The sequence below is a fragment of the Macrotis lagotis genome, chromosome 1 (assembly GCF_037893015.1).
Source record: "Macrotis lagotis isolate mMagLag1 chromosome 1, bilby.v1.9.chrom.fasta, whole genome shotgun sequence".
In the NCBI taxonomy this organism is placed as follows: Eukaryota; Metazoa; Chordata; class Mammalia; order Peramelemorphia; family Peramelidae; genus Macrotis; species Macrotis lagotis.
In genome coordinates, this window is record NC_133658.1 from 899143886 (window position 1) to 899156897 (window position 13012).

A 13012-nucleotide genomic window follows, 5' to 3' on the forward strand; every position below is an offset into this window, starting at 1 on the left:
CAAATATTAGTTAATTAACTAGGCTCAAAGAATAGCAGAAGCATAGAATTTGAGAATGAACTTCAATGGTCATCTAGTGTATTGTAATCTGTAACATGAAGAGGGAAAGGTAGATGACCTCTGTGGTTCTGGCCACCTCTATTAATAGCAAAATAGTCAGCCCTTTACAAATGTCATCTTATTTTATCCTGACAACAATCCTAAGAAATGTGCACCATTATAATTCCCGTACTACAAAAGAACACTGAGACAAAAAAATGACTTGCCCAGGACCATACAGTTGTGTCTGAGACTGTATTTTATTCTTCCGAGTGCCAAGCCTATTTCTCTGTCTATATCATGAACTATTCTATGACCCTATCTCCTAGTTTGAGAAGGGAAATTTCCAAGGCAGTATCGTCTTAGAATTTAATTTTCTTGAAGATAGGGGAAATTTCTTATGTAATCTTTGGGGTTGCCTTGAAAATAACCATTAAGTTTAGAGATCTGAACTCCCAGACCAAAGATTCTCAGCCTTTTTTTTCTGTCCTGGACTCTTTGGGCAGTCAGTCCAAGGACACATGTGAATACTTTCTCAGAATCATGTTTTTAAATACATAATATAAATTACAATTACAAAAGAAACCAATTATTAAATTGAAATATGTTCATACAGATAATATTTTTTAAAAGTTCATGGAGGGACAGCTAGGTGGTGCAGAGGATAGAGCACTGGCCCTGGAGTCAGGAGTACCTGAGTTCAAATCCGGCCTCAGGCACTTAATAATTCCCTAGCTGTGTGGCCTTGGGCAAGTCACTTAACCCCACTGCCTTGCAAAAACCTAAAAAAAAAAAGTTCATGTAACCCAGGATAAGAACTGCGAGGGTAGAAAGGAAAAGGCAGTTCTTGGGAAGTCTACCTTTCAAAGACAGAATAAGATCATCCACATGGGCTCTACCCCTGGATAAAGTACCATGAGGACATGGGAGACTTGAAAACCCTGACTGTGTTTCCCAGGTACCCTACTGTAGGCCTGGTGGGAAGGAACCAATATATCCAGCAACCCCAAAGTGTGTTTATCTTCCAGAAGGGGTCCAAACACAGAATGGCAGGGAGGGTCTGGGAGGGACTGTAGAGTTACCCAAAAAATCCTTTAGAGAAGTAACATAAAAGAAACAGAGAGAGACTGAGATAGAAATAGAGAAACAGAGAGACACAGAGAGATACAAAGAAACAGAGAAAGAGAGACAGAGAGACAGACAGAGAGATAGAGACAGACAAACAAAGATTAAAAAAAAAGAAAGAGGAGATAGGGACAAAGAGAGACAGAGAGAGAGAGAGACATAGAAAAAAGACAGAGAAATAGGGAGACAGGGACAGAGAGAGACAAATGGAAGCACAGAAACAGAGATAGAGACAGACACAAAGAAACAGGGAGACAAAGACAAGCAGAGACAAAGAGAGACAGAGAGACAGACAGAAACAGAGAGAGACACAGAGATACAGACTCAGACAAAGTAACATAAAAGAAAATGAGAGAGACAGAGAGACAGACAAAGGCAGAAAGAGACAGAGAGACAGAGACAGAGAGAGAAAGGGTGGTGAGTTGTCATGTGATAAAAGTCAAGAATAAGAGATGGACAGTCCACAAGCCCCTTGGTACCCACATAATATGAAGAGATCTAGAGGGAGTCTCCCATCATGGGAAAATTCACAGAACTGGGATTTTAAGAGCCACCTTGCCCAGCTCCATCATGGGAGTAAGGGAAACTGAAGCCCAGAGAAGTTAAATGCCATACACAAAGTCAGCCAAGTAGCAAGTAGAAGAGATTGGATTTGAACCTCAATTCTTCAATAGTTCCTTGGTGACAATACCCAGGTATTCAAGGAATCCCTAGGTCTCCCCCAGGCTCCTACAATCTTTTTTGTTTTGTTTGCAAGGCAATGGGGTTAAGTGACTTGCCCAAGGCCACACAGCTAGGGAATTATTAAGTGTCTGAGGTCGGATTTGAACTCAGGTCCTCCTAACTCCAGGGCCGGTGTTCTATCCACTGTGCCACCTAGCTGCCCCAGGCTCCTATAATCTTAAATGTGCTCCAAGATTATCTTCTTGAATATGTTGCTTTACATAGTCCTCAGCTGAAAAAGAATTAATTTTCTTTTTCCGTGTGTAATCACACTTTCAAGAGTCCTTGTACGCATTAACACTTCCAAGATGCACACTCTTGACAAAAGTGCTGTCTGTTCTTCAGATACCCAGATCATGGCCACTCAACTTCAGTTTTCCCAAAACTGTAAACATTTACTGTCTCTGAGATTGCAATTTCAAGACTTTCTATCAACACCATTCAAAAACAAAGCAGCCTCCTGGGAATGACCTAGGATTATGCATATTGCTAAGCCTCCTAACCACCAGAGCCATGACTAAGAGTAGAAAATAGGTAGGGAGCCCTCTAAGGTGGCTGAGGGGTAGAAGGGCAACAGGATATTTTTTAAAATAGGGATTTTTATACATACACAATTTGGGGGAAGTAGCTAGGTGGCACAAGCAGATAGAGCACTGGGCCTGAAGTCAGGAGGACTCATATACATGAGTTCAAATTTGGCCTCAGACACTTACTAGCTCTGTGACCACAGGCAAGTTACTTCCTCCTGTTTGCCTCAGTTTCCTCATCTGTAAAAAGAACTGGAGAAGAAAATGGCAAATCACTCCAGTATCTTTGCCAAGAAAATGCAAAGAGGGGTCATGCAGAGTTAGACATGACTAAACAATGGAACCACAACAAAATTGGATATACTCTTTGTTCACACAGATAAGATCCAATTTTGAGGACGAGATTCAATCTTATTCTCAAAAATAGATATACTGATTATGCCCCCATTAATTATTTGATTTGGGAAATTTCCATTTAGAGCTCATATATCGCGTCTAAATTTATTGTTATAATAGCTTACAAAACATTTTACAGTTTGCAAAACCCTACAGAGTCCCCAAGTCACAAACATGCACTTAAGGTGCTATTGGATATAGGACAGCCTTTATTTTACCACACAGGAAAAGCACAAAATGTGAAAGACTCAAAAGAACCCCAAAACAAATAAACAAACAAACAAATAAATAAACAAATAAAGAGATCCATGAACTATCAGCACAAATCTCTTCCATCTCTGATAGATTCCACTTTTCTGTACGGTCCTAACATCCTCTGACTGCTCCATAACATGTTATGATTGGACTCTCCTTGGGAAAGAACTAGACTTTGAGTTGCCAAAGGAGCAACACTTAAGATATTTTGATGAACACCCTTTTCCCAGAAGGTCCTTCATCATCTGTTCCCTACCCCAGAATCGGGGTGCCACCCAAACTCTGAACTTTTTGCTGAAGGAAAATATACTTAGGAGCTATTAGACAAACAACCCTCTTCTTACTGGACCTGCTCTGTCTGAATAATTCACTCTAATAAGGCAAGACCTTTGACTCCTTCATTTCATAATGCTAAGGGTCATGCAGGTGAGTTTTTTTTCTCTCCAATGGCATGTTGCTCAAGGAATACCCTTCTTTGGATGGAAGACCTGCTTACTTATTTTCAAGCTTTCATTTACTTAGAAAACACCCCCCCAAGATTTGTGCCCCTGCCCTAGAAATCTCCTCCTTCAGCTAGAAGGCTAGATTCTAGTTTCCTCACATGGCTGACAAAGTCACCTTCCTATGGCTAGGAGACAAAGAATCAGGCATGCCATTATTCATAAGTTCCCCACTTGGGTCCCACGGATGAACACTCATAGCTCCCATGGGTTTCTCCAGCTCATGGCATCACCTTCCTGATGTCATGACCTCCCAACGTCATGATCCTCTTGAAGGACAAAGAACAAAACCACTGCCATGACTACCATCACCTTTTTGGCAGGAAAATTCACCTTAAGTCACTGGTCTCTGCTTTCATCCAGAAAGGACAAAAAAAAAAAAAAAGGAAAAAGGAGACCTCTTCTAAGGCTACTGGAACTTGGGTGAACAGATGCAGCTCATACCTGCTTCTAGAACAAAATGGCTCTAGGAAGCTGAAGGGTGAGGGAGAAATGGGGAAGGAAATCCACAGAGACACCTATATTGCTCTCACTGGGGGAAAAAAGGCAAAAAGGAACTGAAAGGGAGATGGATATGGTCAACTATTCTCTTTTAATGGCCAGCACAGTTGGTGACCCATGAAAAATGGAGCCAACTCATTCATCTAGAGATAGCCTCAATGAGTTTGCCCACTTAACAGAATGCCAACGAGCAAGTCCACACTCTAGGAAGGAATGGTACAGATAATCAAAGGTTCCAGACAAAAGATCTGCCTTTGTCAGCTCCTCAAATTGATTGGGGGAAGGGGAAGGGAACTTCCCTAATTAGTCTCACGATGCAATGATTTTGAGAGTGGTAGAAACATCCTCCTCTCTATGCTCCTCTGATGTTAATGTTGTGCTAAATTAGGTTTCCCTGAATTAGGAAAGTAGCAAATTCTGGTGGGTAAAGTTTTCCATCATTTCTAGTCATGCCAAAGACAGCCAAAACAAGTCTCACTGGACACATGACTGGTCTACTCTGGATGCCAGAATGGGAAGAAAAATTAATGAGATTGCAAGTGAAGAAAGCCCACTCCCAGATTCATCTTCTACAGGCATTGCCTCCTGGATCTGCTCCATCCTGCCCATACTTTTGCCTAGGTTGTCTCCTGTACCTCTTCCCTTGTCACTGTCACCAGCATGGAATCTCCAATTGTTATATCCTACACAAGACTTTTCCTTTAAATAAAATAAACTATCACTTGGGGGGGGGGGGGAGACTTTTCCTGAACCTCCACCTCCACCCCAATGACTCTCAAATAACTTGTTGTAACACCAAGCTCTGGGTTCCCACCAACTGAGTCCAATCTCAGGGGCTGATCCCCAAAGGTCTGTTCTGCAGTACTCTGATCTAGCATCCAGAGAAAAGGTGCAAGAGTGGATTGTTGAGTCTCCTTCAGCCCACTCAAAGAAATGTCACCAAGAAGAATCTGTTCTTCCAAAAGTCTTGGCCGACCAGTTCAGCTTGAGACAGCTCAATGATGAGACCCAACTGAAAACTGACTTTTGCCCCTCTTATCAAGGTGACTATATATACAGCCTCAAAGACTCTAAATTATGTTCATATCAAGTCACATCTATAAGCATTTATGAATTAACTATATTAACTTACTATGATATAGCAAGGACTGTGCTAAGCTCATGTCCCTAGTAAACTCCTCAGCTTCATCTGAGAACACCCTGATATGCCCCTCATTTTGTTTTTACTTGTCTGTATACATGTTGTATGTCCAACAGAATGTAAGCTCTTAGAAGGCAAGGGATGTATTGTTGCTGTGGTTGATTTGTTTCAGCCATATCCAACTCTTTGTGACCCCATTTGGGTCACAATATCTCTTTGGCAGAGATATTGGAGTGGTTTTGCCATTTCCTTCTCCAGCTCATTTTACAGATGAGAAAACTGATGCAAAGTGAGATGTTTGCCAGGGATCACACAAATAGTAACTGGTGGGAAGTCCTCCTGACTCCAGGGCTAGCACTTTATGCACATGGTCACCTGACTGCCCAGGTAATATTCTTATCTCTGTCTTTGTATCCCCCCAACTCCTAGCATAATACCTTGCATATAATGAGATGTTAGATTTTGTTTTAATGCTTGTTAAATTGAATGGCAAAATGCAGGAGTCTCAACCCAAGTCATAAGTATTGAGTTAAACAGGAACCTCAGAGGTCATCCATCATAGCAAAAGGACTTTAAAGATCATGTCTTCATTTCCTCAGCTGTAAAATGAGCTGGAGGAGAAAATGGCAAACAACTCCAGTATCTGTTCCAAGAAAACCTCCAATGGGGTTATGGAGAGTCAGGCATGATTGAAATGTGGCCAAACAACGGCAAGTCAACCTGTGATTCTGAAGATGAGAATGGAGGCTAAGCAATGGGCTCAAGATCAAAGACGTGATAAGCACAGGGGGGTGAGATTTGAATCAAGATCTTCTGCCTTCAAATCCATAACTCGCCATTGTACCAAAGAGCCCCTCCTAATTTGTACTCGCACTCTCAGAAAGAAAAATAGAGATGATTTTTCCTGTGAACAAGAAGCTACAGTGTTTCTGTCTCTCCCCGTCCTGAATTGCTTCATGCTGGCAGTTAAAAGCTAGTTATCTTGGCGGACTTTGATGGTCTTGACAGGATATTAAATGAGAGGCTGTCGCAGGCAGTTTTGCTTACATTACACCAGCCACAGAACCCACAGAGATGGACGCTGCCAAGATCCACTCTCAGACGAGGGAGCTAAGTAAATGCTTAAGCTTGTAGGATAGAGATGTGAAGAGAATCATTTCCCCATAGGTCCTGGCCAGGGGCCTGACAGCCTGAGGTCATAGGATTCAGCACTGTACCAAACATTAGTGACCTTCCCCCTTCCCCAATCAATTTGAGGAGCTGACAAAGACAGATCTTTTGTGTGGATATAACAACTTGAGATTCCATGCTGGTGACAGTGATGAGGGAAGAGGTACAGGAGACAACCTAGGCAAAAGTATGGACAGGATGGAGCAGATCCAGGAGGCAATGCCTAGAGAAGATGAATCTGGGAAGTCTCAAGACTGAGACCCAGCAAGAGTCAGTTATTTATCCAAGGTCACATAGACTCAACTGGTAAAAGGTGAACTGGACTTTTAATCCAGGTCCATAGACTCCAACTCAATCACCTTTATACAAAGCAACTTCTCTAGATTATACTGCTTCCATTTATGCATTCAGGCAACATCATACCCTAATTACAATTTGACAATTCGGCAAGTGTGTATTAAATGTCTCCTACAGGGAAGAGACTGTGATAATTGTCTGGGGATACAAACACAAAGATGAAAACCAGTCCCTGCCCTCAAGGAGTTTATATTTGACTTGCTCCAAAGCAGGAACCCCTGTACCAGAGCTGGAGAAGGTCTGAAGGACCATCTCAGGTCACAGATGAGAACACAAATGTTCTTGTGTATTCTGTCCAAATCCAGTCTAGTCTAGGGCATTAAGTTCAGATCTGGGGACTACAGGTTAAAAAGATATCAATATTTGGCAGTTAGATGACACTGGATAGAGCACCAGCCCTGGAGTCAGGGAAACCCGAGTTCAAATCATCAAACACTTGATACTTGCCCTGGGCAAGTCACTTAACCCCAATTTCCTCACCAAAAAAAAAAAGGAAGAGGAGGAGGAAAAGGAGGAGGAGAGGGATATTGGTAACATAGAAGACTCCCAAGGGACAGGAGAGGGCCATCAAGATGGTACCAGATACTGTGTTAAAGGCTTTTTTTTAAATCTCATTTGACCCTCACAACAATCCTATAAAGGAGGTGACACTAATATCATCACCATTTACTGAGTCAGACAGAAGTTAAATAATATCCCCCAAACCACGTCCCTAAGCAAGTGTTTGAGGTTGGATTTGAACTCAGGTCTTCCTGACTCCAGAACCAGCTCTCCACTGCATCACCAGTTGCCTTGAGTCCATATCACCTGAGGAGGGGTTGAAGGAATCAGGGGTGTTGAACCTAGAGTAGAAAAGACTGAGAGTAGAACATACTATCTGCCTTTAAAAGTTATCCTTGTGAAAGATAAATTTAAACTAACAATGTCTGACTCCAGAGGACAAAACCAGAAATGATGAGTAGAAACTGCAAAAAGGCTGATTCAGGTTTGACCTTCCTTATAATTAGAACTGTCCAAAAGTGGAATGGGTTTGAGAGGTGCTGACTTTCCTCCTTCACTGGAGATCTCCAAGCAGAAGCTGAATGGCTATTTCTGAGCTGTGTTATATGGATATGGAGTAGACCAGGCAAACACAGAGGTCCTCTCCTTCAGAAAATTGTGTAATTCTGTGAAACTGAAACCTCGAAAAGTTAAGTGACATGCTCAAGGTCATACAGCAGAGTCCAAATTTGCATTGACTTGAATAATTTTTTTTCTCACACTATAGAAGGCCCAAAAAGGGCATCATCCTCTTTACAAGCAGGACAATGTTTTTGAAAAGGAAGATTTATTTCTTTTGTTGCATCTCCCCTCCCCCACCCCTCTCCTCCCAGTCACTAATGCCTTTCTTTCCAAGACTAGTTTATATTTTATGTGTGTATGTCTTTATTGGGGGCAGCTAGATAGTGTAGGTGGAGCACCAACCCTGGAGTCAGGAGGATCTGAGTTCAAATGTGATCACAGAGACATGATACCTACTAGCTGTGTGACCTTGGGTAAGTTACTCACATCCAGGGCCATCTCCAGTCATCTTGATCCTTGTTACAGTAATAAGGTTGTCTCTATCTCAGTTGCTATTGCATCTTGTTGACGAAATGACTTGATCACAGTAATACTTTGAACAACAGCCCTCAGCAATTAGACTAGGATTCTGATTGTGTGGTCCTACTCAGTGTGTAGGGACCTCAGAGGGTCTAGTGTAACCCACACTTGAACAGAAATTGCCTCTAGGAAATCCTCCCCAGTAGTCATCCAGCCTTTGTTGGAAGTTACCCAGAGAGGAAGCACCCATCACCTCTAGAGGCAATGGCCACCTCTCCCATTGTTCTAGGTTCTGACCCACAAGGAGTGGGTTTTTCTGGCCAAAAAAAAAAATAGTCCTTCAAATACATGTTCCCTCCAAGCCTTCTCTTTTCCAGAACTTCCAGCACAGTGTCTGGCATATAGTAGACATTTCATGAATGTTTACTGACTGACTCAATTCACCAACTTGTCAATATTCTCCTAAACTTTGATGCCCAGTATTTCAAATGTGTCTTTGGAAATGAACCCCTCTTGGAAAGGTGATAGATTGCCAAAGCTTGAATCAACAAACATCTACTAAGGATTCACCAGGGTGTGCCAGGCTAAAAAGTACAAATACTTCCTTCAAAGAGTTCACATACATTGCTTACTGTTGGTGATTCTTCAAGAGCCCCATTTGAGGTTTGGGGTTTGGTTTGGGGGTTTTTATGTTGTTGTTTTTTTTTAGCAAAGATGCTGAAATGGTTTGCCATTTCCTTCTCCAGTTCATTTTACAGATGAGGAACCTGAGCCGAAAGGGTGAAGTGACTTGTCCAAGGTCACAAAGCTCATGGTTTGCCATTTGCTTCAGCTCATTTTACAGATGAGGAAACCGAGGCAAACAGGGTGAAGCTACTTGCCTGAGTTCACACAAGTAGTAAGTATCTGAGAACAGATTGGTACTCAGGAAGAAGAGACTTCCTGACACTAGGCCAGATACTCTACCTAGCTGCTTAATAGGGAGAAAAGAAGACCTTGGCCATCACTTGATTGTCCAGGTGTTCTTAACCCAAGGTCTATGAACTCAGTTTCCCCCCAATATTTGGATAACTGGTTTTCAATATAATCAGTTTCTTTCTTAATCTTTTATTTTGTACCTTTAAAAGCATGATTCTGAGAGGGGACCCAATCAGTCCAGGATAAATCAATCAATCAAGATTTATATTACACTGGAAATCCAAAGGACAATAAAAGATAGTCTCTGCCCCTAGAGGAGCTCACAATGTAAGGGGAGAAGCCAGATGCAAAACAAATAGATGCAAACAAGACCTTGATCACATGGATTGGAAAGAATCAGTAGGTCAGCTAGGTGGTGCAGTGGACAGATCTGCAACCCTGGAATCAGGAGCACCTCAGTCCAAATTTGAATGTGATCCTGGGCAAGTCACTTTAACCCCATTGCCCAACCAAAACCAAAAGAAAAAAAAGACTCAATAGAGAAAAGGCACTAACATTAAGGAGATCAGAAAAATGAAGCTGGGTTTTTTTTTTTGGTTAAAACTTGAAGGAAACCAGTAGGTAGAGGTGGAAAAAAGGAGAGGATTCTAGGAATGAGGAACAGCTGAGATGAGAGTCTTCTGTTGGGAACAGTCAAGAGGCCAATGTCACTAAATGACTAGACTGCATGGTGGGGAGTAAGGTATAAGAAGGCTGGAAAGGAAGGGGCCAGGTGGTGAAGGGCTTTGGACAGCCAGCAGAGGACGATCCTGGAGATGGTGGGGAGACCCTAGTGTTTGGGGAGTGGGAGGGGAAGAAGGAAGAGGGATGACCCAGCAGAGCTATAGCTTTGGGAGACATTTGGATATGAAGGGAGGATGGACAGGAACTGGAGAGACTTGAGGCAGACAGATCCCCCAGCAGCTATTGCAATAAATAGTCCAGGAATGAAGTGATGCCGGCCTGCACCAGGGTGAGGGCAGAGTCAGGAGAGAGACATTAGGGACACCCAGTCTGGTCAGACTCTCTCATTTGACAGATGTGGGAATGGAGACTAATACAATTTAATTTTTTAAAAAAGCTCGAGATGAATAGGATTTTAGAACTTGCTGTGTGGTATGTAACCCCCTTCAAATAAATTCCGGAGATTTCTCAAGGTATGAGGAGAAAAAGCGGGGCCTCAACTCAACCATACAGATGGGAGAGTGAAGTAAGGAGACATGAACAGGAACAATATATATGAAAACTCCCCACTGACCCTTCCTCATTAGTTAAGAATGTGGTCTTCACAATCTAAGAGTGTAAACTAATTCTTTTTTTTGTTTTTAGGTCTTTGCAAGGCAAATGGGATTAAGTGACTTGCCCAAGGCCACACAGCTAGGTTAATTATTAAGTGTCTGAGGTCGGATTTGAACTCAGTTCCTCCTGACTCCAGGGCTGTTCCACCTAATTTAAAGAAAAGCATATAATCCAAACAGAGACAAGTATCTCCTCCCGCCCTGAGGAATGCGTGGAGGTCTGGACTCAGTAGAAAAGGAGCCAGACCCGTTTGCTCTTTACATTCTGGTCATGATAACGTCAGGGGAAGAGGGGCAGGGGAGACATAACCCAGAGCTCAGTTTGATCTAATCTATAATATTCTCCCAGAAGATAGACCAGACTGTACCCCATGCACTGCCCTCTAGGAGGATGCATCCCTCAGAGCCTGCTCGGGTTAAGGGACTTGCCCAAGGTCACTCAGCCAGCCGCGGGCACTAAAAGTTACCCCCTCGCCACACACGCACATTTGCAGCCCGGCGGGTCTCCAGCGGACAACAGCGGCGGCCAGGCCGGGTGAGCAGGGGCGTCAGGCTCCGGGGATACAGGCCCCTCGTGGTCCCCCCTCCATCCTAGGCTCCAGCCCCGCCCCTCTCTGGGGCTTCTTTATCTCCTAGCAACGCCAACCATGGCCGCCGTGTGACGCCCGCTGGGAAATGTAGTCCACGCTGCCGGACGCTCGGTCGGTTTGCACAGGCCCTTGGGACAAAAAAAACTACATTTTCCAGCGTCTCCGGCGAGCGCCTGGAAACGCCTCCCTAACGTCCGCGTCCCGAAGACAACAACGAACCTGCCTTAGCTGGGCGGGAGGACCCCCCAACGGGGCGCGGTGGCCGCTGGGAGATGTAGTCAGCTCCGGCGCCGCGCTCTCCGGTTGTGTGCCCATTGGGCGGCCGCCGGACTACAAGTCCCAAGGGCCGGCGCGGACGCGGGACTAAGGGCGGGGGACACGAAGAGGAGTCTGCCCGCGGGCGGAGGCATCCGAGACGGAGGAGGCGGCGGGGCTGGTGAGTGAGGAGCCCTCCGAGGCGGGGAGGCTGGAGTGGGCTGCGCGGGCTAGGGGAGGGTCTCACCCATCCTCAGCCCCATCCCTTTATCCCAGGCTGCCCCCTCCCCTCCGGCCCCTCGGCCCCTTCCCTTCCTCCTCCCCGGCTTCGTCCTTCCCCCCTCTGCCCCTTCCCCTTCTTCCTCTTCGCCCCTTCCCCTCCCCCATCCCATCCCATCCCTTCCCCATCCTTCCTCTTTGCCCCCTCCCCCTGCCCTCCCCTTCCCCTCCCCCATCCCATCCCTTCCCCTCTCTTACTACTCTGCCCCATCCTTCCCTTTCCCCCTCTATCCCATCCCTTCCCTCTCTTAGGACTCTGCCCCTTCCCCTCTGCACTTCCCCTACCTCTCTCCCCCCATCCCTTCCCTCTCTTACAACTCTGCCCCTTCCTCCTTCTTTGCCCCTTCCCCTCCCCTTCCCTTCCCCCACTCCATCGCATCCTTTCACCTCCCTTCTCCTCTCACCCTCCCCCTAATTTCTGTCCTTCTTTGCTCATCTCTCCACCGTCCCTTCTCCCTGTCCATGCACTTTCCATCACCCTCCTGTTCACTCTCCTTCCCCTTCACCTGTCCATCAGTCTCCCCCTCCCCAAATCCTGGATGAGACCCCTTGGAAAGTCGCTTATACATGGAGAGACCTGCTCTCAGGACTTCTAAGGACCCTTCCAACATCTGGGATCCTCTGGTTTTTCTTATCCCCTCCCCCCCACCCCACCCCCCATCTCCATTCCTATGTTTCTCAGTTTACAGGTATTTCTTAAGCACTAAGCTAAAGGCTGGGGGATGCAAAGAAAGATTAAAAACTCAATCCGCCCTCCCAGATGTCAGCTATAGTTGCAAACTACTCTTTACAAACGAGAGATAAATATTGGGAGCCTCTGGTTAGTTCATTACCCTGTAGAGGAGGAGACTAGACACTCCAACTTTTAGTACTTCACTCCCCAGGGCCTCAGTTTCCTCATTTTGGGGGGGGGGGTAGGTTTTTGAAAGGCACTGGGGTTAAGTGGCTTGCCCAAGGCCACACAGCTAGGTCATTATTAAGTGTCTGAGACCGGATTTGAACCCAGGTCCTGTGCTCTATTCACTGCGCCACCTAGCTGCCCCCAGTTTCCTCATTTGTAAAATGAGGAAGGTGGACCAAGGAACCTCTCAGGTCCTGTGAGAGCTAACTGTCATGTGGAGGAGGGATCCCATCCTTGGTCTGTTTGACCTCCTGGAGCAAAACTAGGAGCAGCTGGTAAAAATTGAAAGTCTCCCCAATGAGAGGGCTCTCGCCACTTCAGGGGCCCCTGGGGTCCTATCACTGGAGGATGACCAATCACTTCATAGATCCGTCATAGAGGGGTCACTAAGTACCTGCTCCAACTCTTACCCTGTGT

At 45.1% G+C, this 13012-nt stretch overlaps 1 protein-coding gene across 3 annotated transcripts in view; it reads left to right on the forward strand.

Moving 5' to 3' along the window:
• Positions 1–11215: 11215 nt before the first annotated feature.
• Positions 11216–13012, forward strand: part of C1H1orf159 (chromosome 1 C1orf159 homolog) — a 29443-nt gene continuing 27646 nt past the window's right edge. For all 3 annotated transcript variants that reach the window (XM_074218786.1, XM_074218785.1, XM_074218788.1), the window contains exon 1: positions 11216–11596. The gene's annotated coding sequence lies outside the window, so the exon portion shown is untranslated. The remainder of the gene's footprint in view (positions 11597–13012) is intronic.